General features: G+C 49.4%; 2 long non-coding RNA genes across 2 annotated transcripts; both read left to right on the top strand.

Annotated features, from left to right (window-relative positions):
* Positions 1-535: 535 nt before the first annotated feature.
* Positions 536-15,056, top strand: LOC139036800 (uncharacterized). Its single transcript, XR_011489664.1, has 3 exons — positions 536-1,145; positions 7,219-7,299; positions 13,230-15,056. It is a non-coding gene; the product is annotated as an uncharacterized lncRNA (long non-coding RNA).
* Positions 15,057-15,196: 140 nt separating this feature from the next.
* Positions 15,197-17,633, top strand: LOC110134280 (uncharacterized). The gene is made up of 3 exons (XR_002313006.2): positions 15,197-15,437; positions 16,671-16,867; positions 17,471-17,633. It is a non-coding gene; the product is annotated as an uncharacterized lncRNA (long non-coding RNA).
* The last annotated feature ends 6,677 nt before the right edge of the window (positions 17,634-24,310 follow it).

Here is a 24,310-nt window from a genome sequence, read left to right as displayed (position 1 = left end):
TTCGATTGGTCCCGCGCGGCGAGGGAGGGGTGGGATCACCTGAAGCCGGGAGGGGCCCGTCGGACCCTGCAGGCGAGCTCCAAAGCGCATGCGCGGGCCCTGGAGTTTCCGCCCAGCGAAGGCCGGCCGGAAGCGCGAGCGCACCTGGAGACGCGCTGGGCTGGGTGGGCCGTGTGCGCACGCGCGGGTGCGCGCTTGGTTGCTCGGGACCCGGCTCGGGCTCGCGTTCCGCTGGGCCGTGGGGGGCGCTTTCCGGCTGGTTGCCGGGCGCCGTGGGGCTGTCCGGTTTCTGCCACCCCTTCCCTCCCTTCCACTTTGGGATGCTGCAGCCTCCAACAACGCCCCTCCGTCACTCATTTGCGTCCTTTAGTCGTCTGGCTGCAACTTGGATTGCAAAATTCCAGTTTTCCCGCCTCTGCAACAGTAACTGGAGAAAAATCTCAGGGTTCTACTGGCTTAATGTCGTTGGTGGAGACTTTCTGCAGGTCCCGTGGAGTCGAGTGGGCGCTGGGAGGGAGGGGAAGTGGGCAAAGGCCGGGGAAGTCTCCTCGAAAGTCTGTACTTCTAGATCGGCCCTCCAGGGATTCCCCGCCCCCCTTGTCTTTTAAATTTATTTTTAACCTTTGAGGTCCTCTCCCTCCAGCCATTTCTGTGCTATTCACTGTGTCCACCAGTGACAGCCGCCAGATTGTGTTTGTCTCTGTCCCTCCAGTGGGATGACCAAGCTATGTTCTTGATAACAGAAAACTGAATCCTTCTCTTTAAATGCCCAGAGCTGGGTTTCTCCTCTCAGGGATCCTTTGCAGCACTGGCAGTGCTGGTGTGGTGAGGAGACCTCCAGGCCCCCCCCCACCCACTTGGCAGAGGGGCTCATCACAGAGCTGTGGATCTCTCCTGTGAGCTGGACCTGGGCCTGCGAGTGGCAGTTCTAACCTGAAATGGCCAAGAACAGCTGGCTAGGGTGCTGCATTCCAGGGGAGCCTCTGGCCCTTCCTCGCCTTGTCTCTGCCTTCATCCCTCCTCACACTGGTAACCCCACCTTCCCAGCACTTGTGTCAGATTCCAGTTTCCCCGTGTATTTTGGAGAAGGACGGCTCTGAAAGGCAGCGACCCCTCTGCTTTGCTCACTGCCTGAGTGCTCACAGGTACTCAGATCTGTCTCTGCGGGGTGCTGGAGCTGGGGAGGGTGGTTTCTCCATATTTACATAGCCCCACCTGAGTTCCAAGGTGGGCTTCTCATCTTCCCGCTCTGAAGGGTTCAGTTCACCAGGTATCTGTGGGGGAATATAAAGTTGTTCTCGCCATTTTGGGTGGAAGTCCAGATGGAAGGGGCACCATCCCAAGCTGAATCATTGTAAAGTCTGCCTTCTCTACCTTCTGTTCAAAAGCACCTGCTATGTGACTCAGGCTAAACTGGAAACGAAGTGTGGTGCTATGATGGGCGGCACGGCAGTTTGGTCTCAAGACCTCTTAATACTCTTAAAAATTATGAAGGGCTTCCAGGGATTGTGTTTATGTGTGGATATGTCTTTCAACAGTCATTATTAGAATGAAAACTGTTGGGACTTCTCTGGCAGTTCAGTGGTTAAGATGCCTGGCTTCCAACGCAGGGAACACGGGTTCAATCCTTGGATGGGGAACTATTTAATAAGATCCCATATGCTGCACAAGCGTTCAAAAAATACAATTACATTTGAAAAACAAAGTTAAGTTAAAACTGAGAAATGTTTAAAACACGAGGGTACATAAGCACAGGGACCTTCCTGGCGGTCCAGTGGCTAAGACTCCAGGTTCCCAATGCAGGGGGTCTGGGTTCCATCTCTGGTCAGGGAACTAGATTCCCCGTGCTGCAGTTAAGACCCTGGTGCGGCCAAATAAGTAAATAAAAAGAAATGCTAAGAAAAATACACAAACACACATTCCGGTAGTCATCAGGGACATGACATCATCCCAGGTCCCGTCCCTTCTGGAAAATTCCATCATATACCTGTGCGACAAGGAGAGTGAGAAGAGCAAGTGACATCTTAGTATTGTGAAAATAGCTCTGGCTTTGAGAACCCCCTGAAAAGGTCTCAGGGACTCCCAGGGACCACTGGGATATCTGTACTCAGCTGTTACCCCCTCTTCCTGGCTGCCAGGGCCAGGTGGCTGGGCCCTGGTTCCGTGGGAGGGAGTGTTGAGTGGCTGAGCTTTATTACTGTTATCGGTACTGATTTATCAAGCCCTTTTAAAAAGGAAGTTCGTGGGTGCCAACACACCTGCGTGGGCCCTGCATTCCTGGAGGTGTCGTCATGTCCTCTCTGCCCTCCCCCCGGGTGTGGCACCCCTGTTGGACTTTCCTTTCTAGAAGGAAGCGTCAGGCCCGAGATTTCTGGATCTCCTAAGCGGAATTTGCTCTGAGGCCTGCGTCACACACGCGCCTGGGATGTGTAAGGAAGGAATGTAGAAAAGAGTTTGATTTTGATAAAGGTGTCGTGGAGGAGGGGAGCCCTTTCATTCTGAGAGGGCTGTTCCGGGCACGAGTTTGTTTTCAGGGCCTGAAATTCAGCTTATCTCCAGAAGCATGAAGCCCAGAGAAACAGCTGAAATGGAGAAGGGTTTATATTCCTGTTTCTTTGGTTTGAAGAGCTGAACCCTAATCTCCTTTCTCTCCACCCCTCGCTCCCCACCCCCAAATCCTCAAGCTAAAGCTGATCAAGACCTATGTGGGGAATGAAAAGCTAGTCCCAGACTTGGGAGAATTCCTACTCAGTGAGTTAGGGAGATAAGCAAGGTGAGTGGATGACACAGACTCTTTAAATTACAGGTTCACAAAGGCATTATTCAGGAGTGATGATCACACCCGTGTACTGTCATCTCCCCAGCCCACCTCCGCCATCTGAAAGAAGTTAGTGAGGGTTTCATTTCAGCTTCAGCCCTCTTTCCAACACTGTCTGTCTTTAGTCCTACAACTTCACACGACTGCTATGTCTGTTTAAATGTACCTTGTGAGGTGGAAAGAGTTTGTAATTTTCCACCATTCATTTTATTGATTTACATCTTGCATAATGGTGCTTTTTTGTTTTCTTCCTCCTCTCAGGGGAAAAAAAAATTTGAAAAGAGGTGGCAAGAAGTCACACATAATGGTGGTGAGATTTTTTTCAAGGAGTTTCTCTTGCCAGTTCTTTTTCTCCTTGATTGCTCAAGTGCCACTTTTGATGGAGCTGGTTAATAATTCTTTGAGAGAGAGGTGAAGAGTATACTTATGAATCTCAGACGACTCACCAAAGCATTTTAAGCCCTTTAGCAGAGGTGGAATTAAGTCACGTGATCTGTTTTCTGGTTAATAGCTTATAACACTCAGAAACGAATGAGTTATTTTCCTGTAGCCTGTAAGAAATGAACTACTGTCTTAGGTAAAAACCCGTCTTTTTGGGAGGCAGCCTGTACCAGGCCCAGTGCACGATCCCTGCCCTCTAGGAGCTTGCTTTCTGACCCTTTCCCTCTGTGGGCCTCAGTTTCTTTACCTGTAAATGCAGGCATCAGATGAGATCATCTTCATAGTCCCTTCCAACTCTCAACATTCTGTGGTACCCAGGGGAGATGGAGACTCATCATTATTTCAGCATCACCAGGGATGAACTAGAAATGAAAAGGGCACTCTTTCAGTGTCATCAGGGTCAACAGACAGGCAGCAGTCATCAGCTAAAATGTTCCACTTCCTGGGAGGTGTTGATGAAGATGATAAATAACATTTATGAGGGTCCACTCTAGGGGTTTCCCTGGCGGCTCCGATGGTAAAGAATCTGCCTGCAGTGCAAGAGACCTGGGTTTGATCCCTGGGTCAGGAAGATACCCTGGAGAAGGAACTGGCTACCCACTCCAGTATTCTTGCCTGGAGAATTCCACAGCAGGCGAAGCCTGGCAGGCTACAGTCCATGGGATCCCAAAGAGCTGGACATGACTGAGCGACTAACACTTTTACTCTGGTGCCAGGAACTGTGCTAAGTTCCTTCCCTATGAATTATCTTACTTTTTAAAAACATATGCATGTATCCATGTATTTGACTGTGCTTGGTCTTAGCTATGACACGTGAGGTCTTCAGGCTTCACGGGGGCATGCAGAGTCGTAGTTGTGACCTGTGGGATCTCGTTCTCTGACCAGGGTTAGAACCTGGGCCCCCTGCGTTGGGAGGGTGGAGTCTTAGGCACCGAGCCAGCAAGCGAGTCCCTATCTCATTTACTTTCAGGAAGAGCTTTACACTTGGAGGCACTGGGATCTTAACTTTTCTTAAGTGGTGGCTGTTAATTTGAGCCCTTGCTCTGCCCCTTGCTGGCTGGGTGACCTTGATCCTGTCCATCCAACTTACTCAGAGCCTCGGAGAGAAACTAACTGTGAAACTGCTCTGCAAACCTCAGGTTTGGTGAGAACTCTAGTGGTTATTATTTAACACATAATATTGCCTACCAAAGCCTTTGGTAGAATTTCAAGAAATTCTTAGAAATAAAATAGCAATATGTAAGAAACCATTCTTCTTGTTTTCACGCAAGAAGGAACAAGAAGTTTTAGTGGCCATCTCTCAGAGAGTCCAAGAGGCAGCCTGGAGGAGCCATTACGCCATTAAGGATGTGACTCCCAGATGCCTGCGCTCTGTGCTGCCTCTGCCATTTTCTAGCTGTGTGGCCCTGGTTGAGTTCTCAAGCTCTCTGAGCCTCGGTTTCCTCACCTGTAAAATGAGGATAGTAGGAGTGTTATTTGCCTTCACTCATGTACAGAGCATTTAGGCTACGACCCAGCAGTGTAAGGACTCCTTCAGTGTTACCGATTATTGTCCTTATTGCTGTCTAATTATTTTTATTACCTGCTGTCATAATAGAATTCATTGATGTAATTAAGTAATAAGTCTCAACTGTGTATACATTACGGTCCTTGACATGAGAAAAAGAATAATAATAATGAAAAGAATGAGGCTATGATTTCTTCCAGGGGCTTCCCTGGCGGCTCAGACAGTAAAGAATCTGCCTGCAATTCAGGGAACCTGGGTTCCATCCCTGGGTCGAGAAGATCCCCTGAAGGAGGGCGTGGCAACCCACTCCAGGATTCTTACCTGGAGAATCCCCATGGACAGAGAGGAGCCTGGCGGGCTACAGTCCATAGGGTCGCAGAGTCGGACGTGCCTGAACAGCTAAGCACATGATTTTTACCATCTAGAACTTCACAGTTCACATACACACTGGCTCAGCAAGTATCCTTGGATGCCTACTGAGGATCAGGCAAGGAGACAGTAGTATGAATATGATCGAATTCTTGTCTCCAAGGAACATGTGTCTAGCTGAGATGTCAGACCCTCGGAGAGATATCTTCTGGAAGTGATGTGTGGAGTAGTTAAGGCAGGGAGGTTTGTTGGAGTTCACATCTTGGAGCTCACATCTGGCTCCGTCACTCACCAGCTGTGAAACAGTCGGCACACACCTCCGTCTCCCTAAAGACCACCTCTCTCTGGAGTGAAATGAAGAGAGTGATAATATCTACCTTCTTTGAACTAGTAAATATTTATTGAGCTTCTATGATGTGGCAGGCACTTTTCTAGATGGTTAAGCATACAGGAGTAGGGAAGACAGGACTGAATCCCTGCCGTCCTGGGACTGACATTCCAAGGGAGGAGAGACACAGATAGGCAAATTAAATTCTTAGAAGATAGCATGTTAAGTGATGAGAGCTATGGAGAGAAAGAAAGCAGGGAAGGAGGGTGGGGAGGGCTAGGGAGCTTGGGGGTGGGGTGAGGGCTAGAAGGGAAAACAAAATTCCAAATAGGGTGGCAAGGGGGGCCCATCTGGGACACTGCAGAGGAGAAAACCATCCTGGGAGCTTCTCGGGCTAGTGGGGGCAGGGTGGGGGGTCGAGGATGGGGGGAAGCCTTCCAGGCGGGGGGCTCAGCGTGGGCCTGATGATGCCAGGAGATAAAGCTTTCCGTGCCTGGCACACAGCTAGTGCTCAGAAGACTCCAGCTGCTATTTTGAGCCATTACTCAGTGCGAAGGCCAGGGTAGGAAAGAGGGGGGTGGGAGCAAAGGAGTGAGAATGACTAAGTCAGCCTCGGGTTTGGGGGGGGTGGGGGTCTGGAGTGTTTCACGGATGAAGCTTCTTCGCTTGCAGCTGGGGCAGAGGAATGAGTAGGAGTTTGCTAGGGCTGTGGTGGGGTGGGGTGGGGTGGAGGGGTGGTGGGCGGAGTGGGACTGGCGGGGGGAGGAGGCATTCCAGCTTGGCCGCAGGGTTGTGGGGGCGGGCAGGGAGTGCGGGGTGCTCCCCGAGCCCCTGTGTGGGGCGTGGGGGTGCCGAGCCGGGGTCCTCTGCGGCGATGGGGGCCGGCGGAGTAGGTGGGGAGCAGATGCGATGGGTCTCAAAGGCCGCGCGGTGGGGAGTGTCTGCTTTCTCCAGTTGCTGCCGGGAGACTCCTAGCATCTTTAAACCTGGGCACTGGAAGGAGCAGATTGGTGTTTTAATAAGCTCTCCGGAGGAGGCAGGCACTGGGGCAGCGAGTTAATGAGTCTTGCAGGGACCAGTGTAATTAAATGGCAAAGCGAGTGGCGCGGCCTGTGGGACTTCAGGAGGAGGCAGGCCGCCTGGTTGTCAGTTACTCATTCGTTCAGCACATTTTTATTGAGGCCCCGCTACGTGCCAGGCACTGCCTGGATGCTGGGGCTGCGGCAGGAAGGGTGGGGGAGAGTAAGACCATCTCTTCCCACAAGAGAGACAGATGATGAGCAAATGAACACAATTTGGGGGTGGAGGCACAAACAGGATGGCTTTCCGGCCCAGGCAGGTGGCCGGGAGGGCAGGGTTTGCAGAAGAGGGACCTGCCCCCAAATCAAGGGCTCACCCAGCCCGTGGGTCTGTATGAAGGTGGGCTTCATACAGGCAGGTCTCCTGGTTCTTTAAGAGAGGCTGAGCATTTTCTTGTTTGTTTTAATTGGAATATAGTCGCTTTGGACTTCCCTGGTGGTTCCGTTGTAAAGAACCCACCTGCCAATGCAGGAGATGCGGGTTCAGTCCCTGGGTGGGGAAGATCCCCTGGAGAAGGGAATGGCAACCCACTCCAGGGTTCTTGCCTGGGAAATCAGGTGGACAGAGAAGCCTGGTGGACTTCAGTCCATGGGGTCAAAAGGAGTTGGATAGAACTTAGCGCCTGACCCAGCAACAACAATCACTCCACAGTGCTGTGTTATCCTTTGCTTACAGCCAAATGAATCAGCCGCACGTGAACATGGACCCCCGCCCTTGGATTCCTTCCCGTCTGGGTCACCACTGAGCACTGGGTAGGTTTCCCTGTGCCGGACGCCAGGTTCCCGCAGCGACGCGTTCTGTACGCAGCAGTGTGTGTGTCGCAGTCCCCGTCTCCCAGCCCGGCCCTCCCCCCTCCCCCGCTCGATGTCCGGATATTCGTTCTCTGCATCTGTGTCTCTGTTTCTCTTTGCAAGTAAGTCCACCTGTACCATTTTTACAGATGCCACATAAATGAGTGAATGGTATACAACTGTTTTCCTCTTTCTAACTTCCTTCACGACACAGGACAATCTCTAGGTCCATGCACATCTGCAAATGGCTCAGTTTAAGAGAGGCTGGACATTTTCATGCGAAATTCCTGATTCCAGTAACTGCTGGCAACGGATCAGAAAGAATGGAGTGACTGAGGATGAGAGGAGTGTGTGTGTGTGTGTGTGTGGGTGGGTGGTGTGCATGAGTTCTGCTTAGGATGGGTTGTGAGAAGAGCTCTGAGGAGGTGGCTCGGCTGGATGAGGTGAGACGGGAGAGCCTGTGCCGAGGATGCAGGGACAAGCTTGATGTGTTTGAGGAGCTCAAAGGAAGCCATGCCTGGAGCTTGAGGAGTGGAGGAGAAAAACGGCTTTAAACGAGACCAGAGGGGAAAGGAGGGAAGGAGGGCAGGGCAGGGCAGGCAGGTCTTCTGATGACTTTGGGTTTTCTTCTGTGTGTGTGTGTGCGCTGAGTCACTTCAGTCACGTCTGACTCTTTTTTTATTTAATGTCTGACTCTTTGCAACTCCGCGAACTGAAGCCTTCCAGGCTCCTTCCCCAGGTTCATTGAAAAGACATCTCTGAACCTTGAGAATTCCAGGAAACCCCGCAGTCCCTGGCAAGCCCTCTTTCATCTTCACAAACATAGATGGATTTAGGTACTGTTATCATTTTTATTTTGCAGATGAGGAAACTGAGGAACAGAAGAGTTAAGTAACTCACCCAGGGTCACACAGATAAGTATCAGAGCTGGTGCTCAAATCCAAACTGTTGGATTCCAGAGGCTTCTAGGTTGCCTTTCATAGGGTCAAGTGAATTTCAGTGCTGGGTTTAAACATCTTTCTTCCTTGATGAAATACATCATTTTGTCTGGAAACAGAAAGGCCTGCCTGTGTCCTTTACCCCTTCCCCGAGACAATCCTACGGGTGAAAAGTCAGCTAAGAGTCAGGTTGCAAGACTTGTTGCCTTCTAGGAGCCTTCTAGAAACCCAATAGCCTCCAGGGGATCGGCCCCACGGCCCAGCATCTGATCAGAACTCCCCATGAGATTTTTTTCAGGGGGAGGGAGAGTGTGGTTCACTAAGGAGAGGAGTTTCCAAAATGAAAATAAACCAGCAAACAACCCAACTTGTCACCGGAGATCCAGTGACTTAGCCTTATTAATTCAGCGTTAAGGAGACGAGAACGAAATCGTTTACAGAAACCCTCTTCTCCCTCAGGAGATATTTAAGAACTGAATGTATTTTTTTAAAAAATTAAAGGCATGCCAAGTTTATGTAAAACTATACCAATGATGAAAGAGGTTGGAGAGTAACAACAAGGCCAGCCAGAGCCGATGCCCACAATCTCAGGCTCTTGGGAAACACAGGGGCAAACAAGAACAAGGAAGCTAGGAGCGTGAGAACAGAGGGATCTGGGGGGCAGCTGGGGAGCCCGGTGCAACAGGCAGTGCCGTCCCAGAGCTGGTACCTCACCCCCCGAGCCTCGTCTTTTCAAAGGGGACCCAGAGGAGCTGCCTCGGAGGGTTAAGAATTCCACCAGATGCAAATAAGTCACTTAGCACTCTTTCCGGCATGTGTCAAGTATCGAATCCCTAGTACCAGTCACTGTTCCGAGACCCTCTTGGGTTCTCAGTTTGGTTTGTGAGCAAGAGCCCCCAAGCCGGTGTTTGAAGGCTCAGGCCGGGTCAAGCCTGAGCTAAGTGTGCTGCACACGTGGTGGTATTTATTTACTTAAATATTTGTTTTTATTTCATTTGTTTGTTTGGCTATGCCACCTCTTGCTTGCCACACGTGAGATCTTTGGTTGCAGCATGTGGGGTGTTAGTTCCCCAACCAGGGATCTGAGCGTGGACCTCTAGGCAGTCTCCATCCTGTGATATTTAATCCTCACCTTAACTCAGCTACGGGGCTTCTCAGGCAGCACTAGTGTTAAAGAACCCGCTTGCCATTGTAGAAGACCTAAGTCTTGAGGGGTTCGATCCCTGGGTCAGGTAGATCCCCTGGAGGAGGAAATGGCAACCCATTCCAGAATGCTTGCCTGAAAAATCCCGTGGACCGAGGAGCCTGGCTGGGGTCACAAGAGTCACAACTGAGTGACTAAGCCACCAGCGCCTGACTGAGGGGCTGCTGTTATTATTCTGTTTGCAGATGGGGAGACAGGTGCAGTGGGGAGGAGAAGTGGTTTGCCAGTAAGCTTTACACAGAGAGGCGTGCATTAGGACCCAGGTCTCTTCTGACTCTGCTGTCTGCTGTAACTCTACAGGGAAACTTACCGAAAAAAAAAAAATAGGTACCATTTTTCAAATTCCAGGTCTCCTTAAGTATAAAGAAGAACTAAGTATTTCAGGAAAGTGCCAGTGGGGAATTTTTAAGTGGAACAAGGAATACCTGGCAGCCTTCCAGATTGGGGATGAGGGGGTGTTGCTTATGTTCAGAGGTGAAACTTTCAGGCTCTAGGTGTTTCCCACATAGTCGAAGAGCTCCAGGCAGACTTGACCCCGTGCCCCAGGGCGGATCCCTGCCTACTATCCAGTTCATCACCCTGGAGGTGAATGCGCCCTGCAGCGTCTACTCAGATCCTTAAAATAGAATCCTGTGCGACCGGCCTGCGTTTCCTATTACCTGGTTCAGGATGGTGAGGAGGTCATTATCTGGGTTTACTAACCTCTGACTTTTGTAGTCGTGAACAGTTAATGTTACTTCTTATTTGTATGTGAACCTCGTTGGTGAGTCAGTCCCATGACCTGGGAGGAAAGGTCTCCCAGCTCCATCTCTAAAGTCAAGAGGATGACGCTTACTGATGCTCATCTCAAGCGTGGCCAGGAACTTGGAAGTCCTAAGCGCCCACCCCAAACGAGGAACCTGCATCCCGGGCACTTCCTGTGGCTTCCTCTTTGTCCCTGCTACTGTCCATCCCTTGCAGACGCACTCATTCCTGCAGCAGACTGGAAGAGCCTGACGTCCTTTGGACAAGGGCCTTCTCTCCGGGGACCGGTGCTTTTCAAACAGGAGTGCTGAAGGACCTGTGTTTCCAAAATTTCCCCACTGTCACAGATGGACCCTTTTGTAAAAATAGGATGAAAATGATCTACTTGAAAAAACTGAACTTTAAAAATACCAGCGACATGTAAAAAACAAGCCCCAATTTTCTAAGCCCCGTTTTTTAAACTTAATTAATTTATTTTTATATTTATTTATTTGGCTGTGCCAGGTCTTCATATGTGGCTCATGGCTTCTTTAGTTGTAGCATGTGGGATCTAGTTCCCTCACCAGGGATTGAACCCAGGCCCCCGGCGTGATGAGCGCAGAGTCTCAGCCACTGAACCACCAGGGAAGTCCCTACACCCCAGTTTTTTAGGGTAAGATTCAGTAGCCCACATTTTCAGTAGACTTGTGCTTGAGGGCAGACTCACAATCCAGGGTGACAAATGTCTTCATGGGTCTGCAATTCCCCGAAGAGAGGGACATAAATCATTTTGCAGGAACCCAGAGGGTTCAATCATATGACTACCAGAAGCAGTCTTGAGAATCGGGGTCTCCAGCTTGAATGTCCCCACGCGTCCAGTTGTCCGCGCCTGCGGATGGTTGGGTGGAGCTGAAGCACAAACGCTAGATGCAGCCACGTCTTAGGAATAGTGAACAAATCTCTCACCATCGACTTCTTTTGGTGGCTTACTAGCTCAGTGTGCTTAGATGAGGTCCACATAGACTTACTCTACAAATTGAAGTATTTTAAAATAATTTGTATTGTGTAAGTCCAGCATTTTGTGATACTGCTCACATGAGGAATCTGAAACGTGCAACAAGCCAGTGGCTACAGCCCAACAAGCCGACTCAGACGCAGAAAACGAAGCAGCGGTTACCAGCAGAGAGGGGCACCGTGGGGAGCGTGGGAGGCACCAGCCGTCGGGTGTCAGGGAGGCCCCAGCGTGTGCTGGGCAACGCGGGGAACAGAGCCAGTATTTTGTAATCACTGTGAATGGAAAGTAACCTTTAAAAATTGTGCAAAAATAATTTGTGTATAGTCAAGCCTTTTGGAGGGGGAAAATCTCTCCCTTTTACCTTGCCTTTTAGATCTTTCATTATACACACATACGTATAAGAATGGGCTCAGCTGCTGTTGTTGAATCACTAAGTCGTATCTGCTTCTTTGTGACCCCATGGACTGTACCCTACCAGGCTCCTCCCTCCAGGGGATTCTCCAGGCAAGAATAATGGAGTGAGTTGCCATTTCCTTCTCCAGGGGATCTCCTAACCCAGGTATCAAACCCGGGTCTCCTGCGTTGGCAGGCTGACCCTTTTACTGCTGAGGCATCAGGGATCACACACACACACACACACACACACACACACACTATACATGTTTTTACAGATCTTGCTTGTTTCACTCAGCAACATATCACGTTGTTGATACTTCCACTCACTGCTTTCGTCCCTTCCCCATTCTTTTTCCCTGACTGCATTTTAGCCCCACGTAGGTACGTCACGCCTCCTTTAGGGAGTCTTGTGATGGCCGACCCTTAGGTCGTGATTACTCAGTCGCAGTGAACGTCCTGTCCCTGTGTCCTGGGCGCTGAGGCGTGCATTCCTCTAGGATAGATTCCAGCAGATCTATCAGTGGGTGTGCACATTTGAAATGTTCTAGGTACTGCCAAGTTCATCCTCCTGAAAGATAGTGTGCGTCATCAACAGATGTTAGAGTTGAAAGATGTGCTGTTGAACTCATCCCTCCTTATGCGGATCAAGGGGCTGAAACGATGGGCAGAGCCTGGTCGAGGTCACATGTGACTGAAGACAGAGCCAAGAACACAGCCTCCTGCTTCTCTCTCCAGTTGCAGAGTTTTTATCAACCTTTGACCGCCCGATGGCCATTTACCTTGACCGGAGGTGTGTCCTGCACAGAACCAGGAATGAAAGCTTTGAATACTTATGTTCATGTCAAATTTGAACCTCGGTCCTTAAGACTGTGTCTTAAGACCCTTAAGAAAGGGACTGTGACTTGAGGTAACTTTGCAGCCCCTCTCGGAGGAATATCTGATTTCCGTTGCACCAGATCACCCCTGTCGTGTACAGGACGGCTGAGGAGAGTGGGCGAGGGCCTGAACCTGGCCTCTAAGCTTAGCTGTGCTCGGACTTTGATATGGGGCATGGTGCCAGTGTCTCCCAGCTTCTCTGGACCTGTTCCGCCTCCCTTGGAAGAGGTAGCCCTCTCGCAGAGTAATCACGATGACAAAGTCAGAATGATGGATGGAAAATGCTTGGGATGCTCCCAGGAAACGTTGGTTTCCTCTCTTATCCTTCTCTTGAGGAATTTAATAGAAGGATCAGGATTTGCGTCCAACAGAGGGCACTGTCTGAGCTGGAGTGGGAGTCTTCTCAGCACAGAGAGGAGCTTTAGTAAGATGCTCCCGTGGTGCTAATTTATTCCTGCAGTTTAGATTTAATTAAGGTCAGAGTCATTTTCACTTACCACCGCAGGGCTGCTCTGAAGAGGTTATTTAAGGATGAGAAGCGGCCACATCCCCAAATTCCACGGACACTCCCTTCCATCTAACCCCTCTCTGAACCTTCGGCCTCCTGAGTATCATCGTCTGTCTTCGCCTCTCCATTTTCTGTGTAATCCGTCTCTGTTAATGGCATCACTGGTTCTTGGGCCATCTAGGACCATGACTTTATTTTGGACCCTCTGTCTCTCTCACTCCCTGTATCCAGGTAGTTGCCTGATTCAGAATATCTGACACATTGGTCCTTCCCTGTTGCCACATAGCAGCGCCCGGGGGCAGACCCTCATGACCTCCTGCCAGGACTTGTCTTCATATCCAGATAGGTTTGGGAAGCCCCGATCAGACCATCACAGCCAGAGCCATCTGACCTGCATCCAGAGCCATCTGACCTGTGTCTCTGAGCCGCCTGACCTGCGTCCAGAGCCATCTGACCTGTGTTTCTGGAGCCGTCTGACCCGTGTCTCTGGAACCATCTGACCTATGTCTCTGAGCCGTCTGACCTGTGTCTCTGGAGCCATCTGACCTGCGTCTCTGGAGCCGTCTGACCTGTGTCTCTGGAGCCGTCTGAACCGCGTCCCTGGAGCCGTCTGACCCGCGTCCCTGGAGCCGTCTGACCTGTGTCCCTGGAGCCGTCTGACCTGTGTCTCTGAGCCGCCTGACCTGCGTCCAGAGCTATCTGACCTGTGTCTCTGGAGCTGTCTGACCCGCGTCTCTGGAGCCATCTGACCTGCGTCTCTGGAGCCGTCTGACCTGTGTCTCTGGAGCCGTCTGACCCGCGTCCCTGGAGCCGTCTGACCCGCGTCTCTGGAGCCGTCTGACTGTGTCCCTGGAGCCGTCTGACCTGTGTCTCTGAGCCGCCTGACCTTCGTCCAGAGCCATCTGACCTGTGTCTCTGGAGCCATCTGACCTGTGTCTCTGGAGCCGTCTGACCCGCGTCTCTGGAGCCGTCTGACCTGCGTCTCTGGAGCCGTCTGACCTGTGTCTCTGGAGCCGTCTGACCTGTGTCTCTGGAGCCGTCTGACCCGCGTCTCTGGAGCCGTCTGACCTGTGTCCAGAGCCGTCTGACCCGCGTCCCTGGAGCCGTCTGACCCGCGTCCCTGGAGCCGTCTGACCTGCGTCTCTGGAGCCCAGCAGGCTGGGTGACCCCCTCACCTCCGTTAGCAAAAAGCTCAGGGCTCGGCAGGGCCTGGTGGCCCCAGGCCTCCCCTTTGGCTGCCATATCCGGAGAGCTGACTGTGTAAAGCTAAGGCCTTGATGGGCCTGGTGTCATTTACCCTCGGGAGATAGGAAATATTATCGTCCCCCCCTTTTTTCTCTCTTTTTTGGCTGCATCACTTGTGGGATCTGAGTTCCTCAACCAGGGATCGAACCCACGTCTTCTACGTTAGAAGAGCAGAGTCTTAGCCAGTGGACTGCCAGAGAAGCCTCATAGCATCCCCTGTTTGGGACAGGGCAAGTTGGAGTCAGCAGAGTGTAGAGACTTGCTTAAGGTCACGTGGCCAGGAAGTGGTGATGCCAGTCTTTCAAGCCCTGCGTGTCTCACTGTGCTTCCCAACAGTGGTCCTCACGCCCCAGGACTGTGTTAAGAGGGTCCCTTGAAATGTCAAAAAAGGCAGTGGTGCCTGGCTAACGTCTAACTTTAAAAAGATGAATGGAGCCATTATTTTTAAATTCCTCTTAAAACACCAGGCACTATAGGAGTTTGTTCCCCACCTCACCCCCCTGCAAAAAAAAATAAAAGGATAAGGCTGAGGTTCAGTCCCTTGCTCGGTTTCAGCGACACTCCTCCAGGACCGTGCAGTCACATGGAGGTCAGTTGCTTTAATTCTCAGACTGCATGGTGTCACTTATACCCTAGTGGAATGCTTGCTGCTGTTTCCATCTGATAAATTAACGAAAAGCCCATGTTACTGAAAAAGTCAACATTGAAAAGAAAAATACATACAAAATAGCTATTTGGATATATGTATAAGTATATTGTGTGTGCACTGTGTGTATTTATGAATAAAGTTATATGATTAAGGGGAAAAAAAGAAAAATTGCAGAGCAATGATTCTATACATATCTGTACTTTCTTAGGGGAGGCAGTGCTTACTAATTAAAACCTGAAACGATCTCTCCTTACCTCTTAGAAACAAACACAAAAATTATAAAACAATAATAAACTTTTCAGAACACAAAATGCAAGGATTCCAAGAGAAGTAAGATTCAACAACAGGTGGCAGTTTTGACCACGCCCTTTGACCAGAAAAGAAGCTTTGTGAAGTCAGGGACTGTGTCTTTCGTTGCTGGGTGACGAATTCCTGGCACATAGGAGACTGTCACGGACTGTTTGTTGAGTGAATGAACAGCCATGATATGCTTGCGCAAGCCCAGGATGAAATGAGAATTTCCGAAGGGAGAACTGAACAGTGACCAAGGTTTTCTGCACTTTATAGTTCATGGCACTCTCATCATCGTCTCATTTGATCCTTACAGTCACCTGGGCAGCAGTGTTTCCCCCAGTTTTCAGAAGTTGTTGGGAGAAGTGACCTGCCGAGTTCAAGGTCCACAGTAAGGAAGAGAGGCCATGTCTTTTGAATCTAAATTCAGTTCTCTCTCCACTGTCCTCCCAACCCTATCTAGGCTGAAAGAGATCAGAGATAGGTGACTAAATTAATCAAGGTTTATATTTCTCATTTGTAGAGTGGAAGTTCTTTTTTAAATGTAAATTGCAGCCTATAGTCTCTTAATCCTTGATCATCTTCTTCTTTTTTTATCATCTTCTTTTTAATATTTGTTTATTTTTGGCTGCATCAGGTTGCAGGCCTCTCTTTAGTTGTGTCTTGCAGGCTTCGATTGCCCTATGACATGTGGGATTTTAGTTCTCTGACCAGGGACTGAACCCAGTCCCCTGTGTTGGAAGGTGGATTCTTAACCACTGGGCCACCAGGGAAGTCCCAGAAAGGAAGTTTTGATTGTCATTCATGTCTACTCTGTTCCTAGACCTCTCTTTTCTGACTTCATCCCCACGTGATCACTTACATCTCCTGCATTGGCGAGTGGGTTCTTTACCACTAGTGCCACCTGGAAAGCCCAAGAGCTGACGCAGGAGACATAAGAGACGCAGGTTCGATCCCTGGGTTGAGAAGATCCCCTGGAGGAGGGCATGGAAACCCACTTCAGTAATCTTGCCTGGAGAATCCCATGGACAGAGGAGCCGGCGGGCTACAGTCCATGGGATTTCAAAGAGCTGGACAGGACTCAGCATAGCACAGTACAGGCATCCCAAGGGGTGCAGTGGTGAAGAGTCCACCTGCCAAAGCAAGAGATGCAAGAGACTGGGGTTGGATCCCTGGATGGGTTAGATCCTCTGGAGGAGGAAATGGCAACCTGCTCCAGTATGCTTGCCTGGAAAATTCCATGGACAGTGAAGCCTGGCGGGTTACAATCTGTGAGGTCTCAGAGAGCCAGACACGACTGAGCGACTGAGCATGCAGGCAGGCAGGCATCTCAGATTGACAGGGTCCAAACTGAACCTTCGATCTCTCCATCCCCTTCGCATCAGTTTCTTCCATCTCAGCAGATGGCGACCCCATCCTTGATCTTGTATTTTCCAAGCTACCATCAGTATTATCCTTGACTGCTCTGCTTCTCTCACACCGCATATCCAGTCCTACGGGCTTGATCTCCAAAGTATATCCAGTCACCAACAGCTTCTCATCACCTGCGTACCTCCTACCCTGGACCACGTCACCATCATCTCTCTCTTGGACCACTGCAGTAGCCTCCAGTCTGATTTCTCTGCTTCCGCCCTTGCACTCTGCAGTCTGTTTTCCATACCACGTCAGAAGGATCTCAAAAGTCCCAGGTACACCCTTGCCCTTCAGACAAGCTTCCTCTGCTTATCGCAGGTTGCATAAACACTCAGGTGGAAAGCAAGCTTGTGGTTGCACCATCCCCATTTTATTTTCCGCCTTTTCAGAATTCCTATCTGTCGCCAGCTAGGTTTGTTTGCACTGGGTCTTAAATTCTGACAATTGTATCTTATATCCCTCCTCCTGCCCCACCTCTTGCTCTTTAAAAATATTTAAAGACTTTTTCCATGGCTGCTAAAAACCATAAGGTAAAGATTCAAGTATATACTTTAAAAATCCATTACATAAAAGAACTGATTATATCTCAACAATCGGAATCCAAATAGAATGCAACAAAAATTCAGCAAATGTGCATTTATTTTTGTTACTTATTGCTCAGAGCAAAGCCAGGGAGTTTAAGTGGCAGAAAGAACACACGTCTGCTATTTGATATTAGACAGCTGTCATCACTCTCAAGACAGCGTTCACAGGTTATGGTTCGTCAGGCACTGAAATATACACACCCTACCTCCCTGCACAGAGGTGTCAGGAGTCCTCATCTCCTATGCTATGGTGGATTACATTTTCCAAACAATGAGCACAATCTCTCCCTTAAGGAAACTTGTTATCGAAAGATGCGAGGGATCGGAATGTATAATACAAAGCAGACACGCAGAGAAGAATGAGTTTTATGGCGCAGGAAGAGGACTAACTTTATTGCCTATAAAATAAAGTCCACATGCTACAAGTTGGCCTGAACCCACCTTGTGCATCATTTTTTTTTTTTTTTCTTTTTCCTCCAAATCGACCTGAGGTTAAAAAGCCCTTTCTTAGCTGGAGGACTTTAGGGATAAGCCCCTTTGAGCTCTTTGAACCTCAGTCTCCTGTGAAGAGGGGTTAATGCCTCCCCGGGAAATTCTGAGACACGGGAGGACACACTCTGCTGGTCCTTATTGGCGTGTTATGGGTTAGAGCGGGGTAGTTGTATCGGGTTAGACAGAGTCAAAAACCTCGTTGTCGTCTCCATGAGGACATGAAGAATGGTTCTGGGGAGATGCATGTGGGTGTCATGTTGACAAGGCATGGACTCCTGGTCAATCAGTGTGATGGACTAATGGATTCCCAGATAACTGGTTAAACATTCTTTCTGGGTGTGGCTGTGGGGGATATTTCTGGAAAAGATTACCATCTGAATCAGTCCTGAGTAAAGATAAAGATCACCCTCACCGATGCTAATGGGGATCATCCAGTCTTCTGAGACCTGAATAGGACAATATGGCCAAGAAAGGGCGAATCTGTCCTCTGGGTTTGTGCTGGAACACCTGTCTTCACCTGTCCTTGGTCCCGGGCGCTTCTGGTCCTCTGGCCTTCAGACTCAGGTTGGGACGAGCCCTGCCAGCTCCCCTGTCCTCAGGCCTTTGGTATGAAGTGTACTTATCAGTCGCTCACTCGTGTCCGACTCTTGGTGACCCCACGGACTGTAGCCCGCCAGGCTCCTCTGTCCATGGGATTCTCCAGACAAGAATACTGGAGTGGGTTGCCATTTCCTTGTCCAGGGCATCTTCCCAACCAGGGATCGAACTGGGGTCTCCTGCACTGCAGGCAGATTCTTTACCATCTGAGCCACCTGGGGAGCCCCCAGTCTTTGGACTCAGGCAGAGTTATATCACCAGCTTTCCTGGTTCTCCAGCTTATAGAGGACAGATCAAGGGGCCTCCTGGTCTCCGTAGTCACATAAACCAATTTCTACCATAAATCTCCTCTTGTGTATCTCTCTCTGTCTCTCTCTCTCTCCTACTGGTTCTTTTTCTCTGGAGAGCCCTGACTAATGCATTACTACAATTTTTATTCCCCTTTTGATTGGGCTAAACAGAACTCTGTCAAACCTGGGCACTGCTGGGATCCACACCTTTGCTTATATGACTCCTTCTTCCTAGCAGGCTCTTAGAACCTTAGCCTGACCTAAACCAACTGCAATGTTCTGCTCAAAGACCACCTCTTCCAAAACGCCTTCCCAGATGCCACCAGTCACAAGCAATTTCCCCCAGCTCTTGTCTCCTCGAGCATGATTTTACCTCTGTGACGGCCGTTCTAGAAAATGACTGTCAACATGCCGGCTTCCAGTACCCCCAAGAGGGGTTCTGACTCCTCAGTTTGATCAGGTCCCAAGCCAGGTGTGACTCCAGATACCTGACTCCTCCTCGGCTCCAAAACCATCCATCTTTGAGCGTCGCTGGTGGTCTAGTGGTGAAGAATCTGCCTGCCAATGCAGGGAACACAGCTTTGATCCCTGGTCTGGGAGGATCCCGTGTGGCTCAGAACAACTAAGCCCCTGCATCGCAACCTCTGAGCCCGTGCCCCTAGAACCCACGCTTCTTGACAACAGAAGCCACGTCGACGAGACGCTCATGCCCTGTGACTAGAGAGTAGCCCCCATTCTCCGCAACTAGAGAAAGCCCACACGCAGCAACAAAGACCCCACATAGCCAAAAATAAATCAAACAAATCTTTAAAAAAAGGCCATCCACCTTTGCCCATCTCCAGTCCACTCTTCACCAGATATCGTTCTCAAAAGCACACCTATACTGTCATTTTTTGTTGCTCGTTTGCTAAGTCATGTCCAACTCTTTGTGACCCCATGGACTATAGCATGCCAGGCTCCTCTGTCTTCTACTGTCTCCCGGAGTTTGCTCAAATTCCTGTCCACCGAGTTGGTGACGCCATCTAACCATCTTATCAGACTTGACTTTCACCATCAGGCTCATCTACTGAGCTGACGTTGTTTCCACTTTGGCCCGGTCACCTCATTCTTTCTGGAGCTCCTAGTAATTGTCCTTCTCTCTTCCCCAGTAGCATATTGGACATCTTATGACCTGGGGAGGGGTGCTCATCTTCGGGCATCATATCTTTTAGCCTTTTAATACTGTCCATGGGGTTCTCCAGGCAAGAATACGGGAAAGTCTTAGTTACTCAGTTGTACCCGACTCTTTTGCAACCCCATGAACTGTAGCCTTACCAGGCTCCTCTGTCTATGGGATTTCTCAGGCAGGAATATGGGAGTGGGTTGCCATTTCCTTCTTCAGGGGACCTTCCTGAACCAGGGATTGAACCCGCGTCTCCTGCAGGAGATCCTGCATTGGCAGGCAGGTTCTTTACCGCTGAGCCACTTGGGAAGCCAAGAATACAGGAGTGGGTTACTTCCTTCTCCATGGACCACGTTTTGTCAGAACTCTTTGCAATTACCCATCTGTGTTGGGTGGCTCTGCACGGCATGGCTCATAGCTTTAGTGAGCTACACAAACCCCTTCCCCACAACAAGGCTGTGATCCATGCAGTAGTTAGTGATGCCTAAAACCTTCAGTGACGGGACTATGCTGCCTTGAGAGGGGCGACCTTGTCTACCTCTGAAGCTTGTCCTTTTGTTTTATTTGTGATGTAATTCAAATGCCATAAAATGTATCCCTTTAAAGTCTACAGTTCAGTATTTTTTTGTTTTTACTATATTAACAGAGCTGTACAATTGTCACCACTATTGAATTCCAGAATATTTGCATCACCCTCCAAAGAAACCCCGGGCCTATTGGCAGTTACTTTCCACGGCCTCCTTGGCCCCAGCCTATGGCAACCTTGAATCTTCTTCCTGTCTCTACGGATTCACTTATTCTGATAGTGCATATAAACTGTACAATATGTGGCTTCTTGTGTCTGGCTTCTTTTATTTAGCATGTGATTTTCAGGGTTCATCGATGTCATAACATGGATCAGTATTTCACGCCTTTCTGTGGCTGAATAATATTCCGCCACATTTTGTTTATGCGTTCTCCAGCTGATGGACATTTTGGCTGTTCCTTGTTTTTGGCTAATATGAACAATGCTGCTGTGAACGTCTGTTTAGGTATTTGGCTGACCTTGTGTTTCGTAGAGTGTGTGCCTAGCGGGAGAATGCTCATTTGGATGACTTTCCCTGTTTCACCTTTGAGGGACTGCCCGACTCTACCATCTCCCATCCCCCCCAGCAGTGTCTGAGGAGTCTTATCTCCTCACATCCTCCCCTCATCTCTTCTGGTACCATGCTGCTCCTGAGTCTCCAGGCTCTAACCTCTGATGGCTGTGGGATTTTCCCGGACCAAGGATCGAACCCGTGTCCCCTGCATTGGCAGGCGGATTCGGTACCACTAAGCCACCAAGAAAGTCCAAATGGAAGGTCTTAAAGATGCCTGTGATTCTAACCTTAATCAGACCCAGTGCCTCATTGTATATCCTGAAATGAAATTCACAAATAACATAACCTGCTCATAGAGTGAAAACACATGCATGTAATTCTCAAGCTCTAAAACAGAGGAGAATAAGTGAAAAGTAATTTATAAGAAAATTGTATGTACATGTACAATGCTGGAAGACCCAGTGAAGTAGCCCGGGGCTTGAACTGAACAGGTAGAAGCTCTGTGAAGGTGACGGCTACACACGCAGGGAGACCTAGGTGTGGGGCGTTGATCCCTCGTGTACCACCAGCACGGTGACTGGAGATGCTGCCAGTACTGATGTTCCAGAAGAATGACCCTTGGAATCCCCCACGCAGAGTCCAGCTCAGCCTTCTCTCAGTTTGCACGGTCACTGCATTCCAGGAAAATTTGGTGTGTTTAAACCATGCAAAAGCCAGTCTGTGTTTAAATGGGAAATAGAGTTGTTTTCTAGGTTAACTGAACTGCTCCTGGTAAGAACCACCAAGATATACTCTTGCCTCGGGCTGGAACATTTGTCCTCTACCCTTTGACCAGGTGCTTCACCTATCCTTTTTTTAAAATATATTTATTTATGTATTTGGCTGTGTCAGGGCTTAGCTGAGGTGCACAAGATCTTCGCTACAACTTGCTGGATCTTCTGTTGCGGTGCACGGCCTCTCTAGTTGTGGCACGTGGCCTTAGCTGCTCCGTGGCCTGTGGGATCTTAGTTCCCTGACCAGAGACTGAACCTGAGTCCCCTGCATTGCAAGGCGAATTCTTAACCCCTGGACCACCAGGGAAGTCCCTCAAGTCCAAATTGGAAGGTGCTTCCTCAACTGAACCTTTCTAGCCTCTTCCCACCAGATTACTTTTCTCCCAGAGCATTGCGGGTACTTCTTCATAGTATTTAATATCTTTGAGACCATTTCCAAGTATACGTTGATCCGTTTTCTTTCTATTAACGTCCCCCTCCCAGCTGGACTCTGACACCATGAGGTCTGGACTTGTGACTTTCCTATCCTTGTATTCCCAGGCCTTAACTTAGTGCCTGGTATGCAAATATTTGCTGCATGAATACAATAGTGCTCTTGTCTACCTCCTTTGTTGTCCTGGGACTTCTCAGAAGACATTATTGTGCCAGATTTATCTGTGTCCTCAGTGCTAAAGATAGTCCTTCCTTTTATGTGGAAAACAGTGGTCAAATATTTAATGAGCAAATAAAAGCAAAAGCACAATTGGGCTTCCAATGTCCTAATGAATGAGCTGAGGACCTGGTACGAGGTGTTTCGGTAAATCCTCCAGAAAGTGCTGTCATCCCGGGTCATGCTGAAATCCTCTTTATAGCTGTGGGTTCAATAGGGAACCTTCGTTTTAACTGTGTTAATAATTATTTGAGCTTTAGTGGTTGTATACCAAGCCACCCCAAACCTTAGTGGCTGCGTGTAACGGGGAGCTGGTTGAGTCTTATGATTCTGTGGGTTGGCAATCTGGTGGGTGTACTGGCCTCTCTTGTAACCACAGTCATCTGACAGTTTGACGAGGACTGGAGGGTCCAGGTGGCCACACTCATGCACCCGGTTGCGATCTGGTGTCAGCTCGGGTGCCATGGTTCTCGTTCACATGGACATCCGCCTTCTAGGAGGCTGACCTGGGCCTCTTCACCATTTGTGGCCTTGAAGTTCCAAGAAGATGAAAGCAAAGACAGAAGGTTCGAGGTGAAGCCTGCTTCCTGAGCTGGACAACCATCACTTCTGCCTGGATCTGTTGCTCAAAGCAGGTCGCAGATTCACGTGGCTACAGCAGCTCATCACAGGGCCACGGGATCCAGGGGACACGTTCACTGGGACACACAATGCAGCAATCCGCCTTGGCAATCTCTCTGGAGGACGCTCTTCCCATCCCTCCTTCTGGAAGCTTCAGGGCAGCTCTGGTCTTTCTTGTGGACGGAGGGTCCTCAGGGACACTGAGTCTCCTCTGCAAACGTGGCATCTCCCTGTCTGGTCCTGGAGACAGAGTTGGAAAAGACGGAGGAGATTATGTTGAATCTGTTCTTTTCCAGATTTTGTTTGGTTTCATTTGGGGAGCAGGATCTCAATTTTGCTTTGGTGAAGTCATGATCTCATTTTATTTTCCTGCCATTTGTCTTGTTTCTCTTCCAACTCAACTGCAATAAAGTCAAGTTAATGGAGCATTCTGGCTAGTTCTGCAGATTGTACTGCTAAAGGACCTCAGGGTGGAGAGCACTGATTCTAGACCAAGACTCCTTGAGTTAGAATCCTGGCTTTGTCACTTGTCTGCTATGTGACCTTGGGGAAGCGACTTCACTTTCCTGTGCCTCAGTTTCCACCTCTTAACATGGGGACTGTGATGCCTGGAGGAGTGTGGTGAGGATGGAGTGAGGAAAGCATTGTAAAGCGCTCAGAGTGGGCACGGGACAGTCACCACCCCAGATCGCTGGGCGGGAGCCAGGTCAGGCAGATGGTCTCCGGCTTCTACTAAAGATGTGTCTGGGGCGGGGGAGGGGATGGGGATGGGAAAGGAGAGGTGGCTTCACTAAAAAGCAGAGTGTAATCTCTCTTAATGTATCTGTGAGACAGGAAGCCTCCATGTGTGGTTACTTTTGTTCATAACCGCCTCTCACTGCAGCCTTATTACGAGGTATTTGTGCTTTCAGTATAAATTATAAATCTAAACACATGCAGAGTTTGTTTTCCCCCCAAAGCAGATTCCAACCAGCGTGAAACCAGCCAATCCAAATAAATTGTGTGCTTAAGCCCATTGTTTCCAGCAACATGTAAACTGTTGGGTTGTAAAGAATTGCTTTGAAGAAGGCACCCCATTAGTGCTCCAAGCATCAGGGTTCAATTTAGGCTGCGCATTTCTTTTGAGGAGTTCACTAGAAATCTGTGGCAAAGAAAGACACGCATTGGGGTGGGGGGTGCGGCGGGGGAAGGTTTTCTTATCAAATCATACAAGATGCACTTACAGGATGTTGTCATAAAAGGGCAAAATAAAGCCACGACCCTGAACCCCAGGAGAAACGCAGAATTCCTCAGCTGGGGAAGTCATTCTGGGAATGCGAAGATTGCTTCCAATGTTATGTTTGTAAGGAAATGACAGTCACCAAGTGGAGAATGTCAGGTCCTCCGAGAAGCCCTGTGGGCACTCACGTGCAGAGAAGTATTTACTTAACTGGAGTTGGTTCGGAAAATATTTGACTGGGGGAGGGGGGGG

This window comes from Odocoileus virginianus, chromosome 9 (genome assembly GCF_023699985.2).
Source record: "Odocoileus virginianus isolate 20LAN1187 ecotype Illinois chromosome 9, Ovbor_1.2, whole genome shotgun sequence".
Lineage (NCBI taxonomy): Eukaryota > Metazoa > Chordata > Mammalia > Artiodactyla > Cervidae > Odocoileus > Odocoileus virginianus.
This window is presented reverse-complemented; position numbering and strand designations above follow the sequence as displayed.